This window comes from Tenrec ecaudatus, chromosome 2, assembly GCF_050624435.1.
Source record: "Tenrec ecaudatus isolate mTenEca1 chromosome 2, mTenEca1.hap1, whole genome shotgun sequence".
NCBI lineage: Eukaryota > Metazoa > Chordata > Mammalia > Afrosoricida > Tenrecidae > Tenrec > Tenrec ecaudatus.
Window position 1 is genome coordinate 203,422,212 of NC_134531.1, and position 6,000 is coordinate 203,428,211.

Genomic DNA, 6,000 nt, shown 5'->3' on the forward strand with positions numbered 1-6,000 from the left:
TATCTTGGATTTCATATAGGGAAAAAGATTTTTTTAAAACCTACCATAATAATAAAATAAAGTAGGGGGAAAATCTCAATTTAATAGAAAATACTGAAAATTAGCACTTTAAAATGGGTCAAGCATGAGTTGCAATTATAAAGTGTGAATTTAGAACCTACATCTTCCATCAAGATCAAGGACTCTATTCTTCAATATTGGTTACAATTCAATGTAAAGAGAACGAAAAACCAGCACAGCAAGAACAATAGATATCATTCTGATAAACAGAGAAGTATTTCAAGTTGTCAAAGATTTTGTCTTGCTTGGATCCACAATCAATGCTCACAGAAGCAGCAGTCAAAGGGTCAAAAGATGTATTAGGTAAATCTACTGCATAAGGTCTCTTTAGAGAAAAAAAATTTTTTTAAAATAAATAAATAATTTTTAAAAAGAGATCTCTTTAGAGTATTGGAAACAAGGATGCTATTTTGAGGACTAAGGTGCAACTCATGCAAGTCATGGTATTTTCAATTGCCCCGTGTCCCTGTGAAAGTTCAACATTAAATAAAGAAGATCAAAGAAGATTCAGTTAAATTGTGGTGCTGGCAAAGAATATTGAAAGTACCACGGACTACTAACAGGACAAAGAGGCTTATATAGGAAGTACTACGGAAGTACTGCCATAGAACTGCTTAGAGGCTGGATGGTGACAATTTATTTTACATTTTTTGAATATGTATAAGTTTTCAGCGGAAATCAAATCATGGGGAGTACCTCAGGTTATTAAAGAAGTCGGGTGGCAAAAAGAGTAGGGCCTTAAGAAGATGGATTGACTCAGTGGTTGTAATAACCGGCTTAATTATAGGAATAATTGTGAGGATGACAAGGAACAAGACAGTGTGTCATTCTGTTGTGCAGAATATCATATGGGTCAGAATCAACCCGAAGGCCTCTAGCAACAACAAACTACCTGCCATCATCCACTTGCCGATGCACCCTTGATGAGAGTAAGGATATTCAGACCCCTAGTCAGAGGGGATTCACTGTAAACTTAATCTATGTCATGACCCTGGAAATGGATTTTGGGCTTCCACTGTTGGTTATGGCCTTCTGCAAACTAGATGTTCACAATTTAAGCCCTCATGATAGTTACATAATCTGGTGTCAATTTGAGAGGATTACAAGTGAAGGGGTAGAGTCTGGCTTGTCAGTCAAGATATAACCAATGAGGCCTCTGTGTGGGCATGGCCTTCTCCTGAGAATTGTGGGAATTCCTGTATTTCCTCCTTGGAGGTGAGAGACAATTCTCTTTCTCATCTCTGTATTTGTGAGATATCCTAGCTGACAAGAAACTCTCTCTTGGCTCACTCCCTGAGATGCTCTACTGACAAGACACATGGCATTACACTGATAGACCCCGGACCTGGGAGCAGGAGAAGCCCTGTGGAAACCTCCACCAGCGCTGAGATTCTTACAGTGCCACAGGATCCAAAGACTTTCTACCCACTGGCCTGTGATCATCCTGCACTCTGTACCATTGCATGTGTCGCATGAGTCTGAAGGGAACTTTATAAATGGTATTGGACATATGGACTAATATACAACTTATGGACTTGATCTGGAATGGGTTGGGCTGCTTTCTTAATGTATATTCCCTTTATACAAAAGTGTCTCTTACACACATGAGTCTCCCAGGATTTGTTTCTCTAGTATATTCAGACTAACACAGCTGATATCACTCCCATCTCCAGATTTGGACTGTATCATTTACAATCCTTGGATCACAAGGGCTGGTGCGCTATTTCCATGTGGACTTAGTTGATGCTTCACATAGATGACTGTTTTTTTAGGACAAGTCTTTAAGATCCCAGGTGCAATCCTTTTTTTTCTTCTTAATTGGGAGCTCTTAAAGGTATAACAATTCAAGATTCAATTAGATTACGCATGATTTTACAATTGTTGCCACAATCATTTTCAAAATATTTTATTTTTCCTTGCACTCTGTAGTATCAGCTCCCCTATACCTATCTGTCCACCTTAACCTCCCAAGTACAATTTTCATTATATTAAATGCTGTTATTATTGTTACTCCTTTTATATTCTCTTTTTTGCCCCTTATCTTTCACCATGCACTGTATCCAGGCACCATCGAATTTATACTCAACTCTCAATGGGAAAACTCAGGCTTGAGTAGTCAAGCCTACATTTTTTTACTCTCCTCTCAGAAGTGTTGGTTAGGCTGTTATCTAAATTTTATATTACAGCTCTATATAGTTCAATAATAGACAGTATATGTCTTTCATTCTATTGTTGTCACATTTCAAGTTTATTGCTTGTGATTTACCATTAATAAATATTTTGAAGTTGTTTCACATGATGATGGTGTATTTGATTGAAGTGAGTACGTCCATCTTCCTTTCAAAAGTCATTCTTACACACATGCTTCAATATATTTGTTCAGTATTTTAGTTTATAAAATGCTACAACTTATTCTATCTTTCTAAGAATGATTATTCCTAGTGCCTAGAGATAAGAATTTCGACTAACAACTTATCTTAGGAAACTTTTGCTTTCTCATGTTTTATAAAATCACTATTATAATATTATCGCTAAAATTCAAACGATGCATCTAATTAATACTCAATGGATAGGTGAGAATACAAGTCATTGAAAAATGAGATAAATAAGTCATTAAAGGGACTTAATCATTTCTGGAAGCTGCAATTAATTACAAGTTTTCCCTGAGGATTTAGAGATATAAGTACATAGCATTCTCCAAATGAAATTGCATGTGTATTATTGAACATTAAACACTTCCCATCTATGATTTAGTTACATTATGAGAAAGAAAAATATACTAGAGAGAAAGTTCATTGATGGGATTACAAAAAGCTTCTTAATGGGCTTTACAATAGAGAGCCCTGAGAGGAATAATACTCTTAGCAGAGAGAAGAACAATATTCAAGCTCTGTGTTCAGTTTTGGTTGTATTTTCTTAGTTTAGTGGTGTATATTTTTATTTGTAATGAAATTTTTTTAAGTTAATTGAAAAGATATGTTGAGATTAACATATTTGTGTTTATTATATGGATAAACTTCATTTTATTATTGACTAATATTTGTCACTTTTCCTATTTGCTGACTAAATGAAACAATTATTTAAAAGCACTAGGGGGAGAAAATGGAAACTGATCTGATTCCAGGAACCCAAGTGGAAGATGAATTACGAGAATGACGAGTGCAACGAATGTATAAGGGTGCTTTGCTCAATTGATGTATGTACGGATTGTGATAAGAGCCTTATGAGCCCCCAAAAAAGATTTTAAAAAATTAATTTAAAAAATTGAATTAAAAAAAGGCAAGAGTCAATAAATAAACGTATGATTGACCATGAAAAAAAAAGCACTAGATCAAAGTTTGTAAGAGGTTTAATTTATTATGAGGATAGTCAGAGTATCCAGTTTGGTATGTTGCATAATTTTATCTTTTAATTTCAGGGAGAGAAGAGTGTGGTAGCTGAAATGGGCAACCTCACCATCATCACAGAATTCCTCCTCATGGACATCACAAGCTCTCGGGAGCTCCAAGTCCTGCAAGGTCTGCTTTTCCTACTGATTTATCTGGGATCCACAGCTGGAAATCTTCTAACTATTACTGTCATTATAACAGACATGCACCTTCATTTCCCAATGTACTTCTTTATAGCCAACTTGTCCTTGCTAGATTTTTGCTGTATTTCAGTAACTGTCCCCAAATCGGTTTTAAATTCTCTGATGGACAGTAAAGTGATTTCTCTCAAAGAATGTGTGGCTCAAGTATTCCTGTTTATCTTATTTGCAATCACAGAATTTTTTCTCCTTGTGGTCATGTCCTATGACCGCTATGTTGCCATTTGTCACCCTCTGCATTATCAACTTATCATAACCCCACGGCTGTGCACACAGATCTCAGGGGGCTCATGGGCCAGTGGGCTGGTGTATTCAGCAATCCACACAGGTACCTTGTTCAGGCTGCCCTTCACAAAATCCAATGTCATTCACCAGTTTTTCTGTGACATTCCTCAAATGCTGAGCCTTTCATCCCAGTCTGTGCAGTTTTCTGAAACAGTGGCCATTGCAGTCAGTTCTGGCTTTGTCTTAATCTGTTTTCTTATCTTACTCACCTCCTATATTAACATATTTTCTACTGTGCTCCGGATGAAATCTATGGAAGCCCGAAACAAAGCCTTATCTACCTGCTCCCCCCAGCTAGCTACAGTTATTTTGTTTATAATCTCTGCGATAATTGGTTGCTTGGGCCCCAACTCAGATGTATCAGCTGTTCAAAACTTTCTCACATCTGTGTTCTACTCCATAGTGCCTGCCTTTGTGAATCCGATTATCTTTAGCCTGAGGAACAAGGAAATCAAGAGTGCTCTTGGCAGAATGTTTTTTAGATATTTCAAGTTCCCCTAAAGGCTTGTTGTTTCCTCTGTGTGTTTGTGTGCTCCTTTATTTTACATGAAGTAATATTTCATTCAAATATTCTTTAACTTTGACATTCAGATTAAGTAAAAAATTTGATACATTTTTCCTATTGATAGACACAGGGTGTTTGTAAATACACAGTACTTAATAATTTGTAAAAATTTTTACTTAAATTCAATGAATTATTATTACTACCAGACAATTTTGTGAATAATAATTATTATATGTTAAATATTGGATAAATAGTGCAACTTTACTAATCCAATAGTGTTTTCCATAAAGAAATATACTAGGGCATTAAATCATATTCTCATATGTTCTCTCATTGTTTGTTAGAGCTTGGTTGAAAACTCAAGGATTCACTAACTTCGTTTTTCTTAATTTTAAAATGTACGCCTGATAGTATGCAGTAAGTTATCAATTTCTACATAAACATTCAATAATACGCGTCTGATTTTTTTTCACTTTGTTTCTATATTGTGGTATTTTTTGCTCAAGTTGTTACATTCCCATTAATTTAGACTCACTCACCCAATACTTCATTTTCTTGTTCAACTTACTTGGTCATGACATCTGGAGAGTGTTGGGCTGATAACCACAAGATTAGTTGGTTCAAACACACCAGAACGATGAGAGTAGCTGCTCACATGATGATTTACAACCTCAAAACCATACATGGTAACTATGAATCAGAATGTACTTATCTTTGACAGTGATTTGGTTTGTATTTTGTTCTCGTATATATAGTTTTTTAAATTGCAATATTTACCAATTTCTTCTTCAATTTTTTTACTTAAACTATAATTTTGTAGGTAAAGTTGGCTTTTTTAATACAGGTATGTCTTATTTTTTCAATGTTACACATTTTATTGCATCATATTTATTTGATTATATGCTTGAACTGTGAGTGTTTATTTCAATATGCCTTCACTGTATGTTCCTGTTTATTACAATTCACCTCTGTACATGCCTATATATTTCAATAAGTCTGCATTTTAAGTTTCCGTAAGTTATAATTCTTTTAGCTAACAACAGAGAGAAACACATCATGAAGAAACTCTAAATTCAGAATTCTAAATGTAGAATTAAGTTCAGTATTTCCAATCCAAAATTTAGTAGTGGAGATTAAAAAGATTATTGTTGTAAACACAACTAAGAGAGATTACTATTTTTAATTTATGTAAAAAAGAGAGATGTATCATACATATAAAAACCTATTATAGAACAAGTACTTCTGTCAAAGTTGTATATTAAAAGTGAATAATTCGTCAGGCCAATGTAGGAAAATAAATTGTATCTTATGTCTAGATTAGACACAACTAGTGATTCAAATAGCTTTTGATTTTTGTGAATACAAATATCTGACAATTTTTAAAAGCTGGTAGAAATGAGAGGTATGATTAGAAAGTATAATTTACTATGCTATCGATGATGCCTATAGTACACTTCTGTAGTAATATCCTTAAGAAGCACCTTTAGAAAGCCTGGATACAGTATCCTGAACCCAGGATTCATTTAGCAGACTTATCCTAGAAACTTTAGGGAATTCATAC

General features: G+C 34.6%; 1 pseudogene; it reads right to left on the bottom strand.

The window, feature by feature from the left end:
- The window catches only part of LOC142440440 (large ribosomal subunit protein eL8 pseudogene), a 42,991-nt pseudogene extending 37,867 nt beyond the window's left edge, over positions 1-5,124 (bottom strand).
- Between the last annotated feature and the right edge of the window lie 876 nt (positions 5,125-6,000).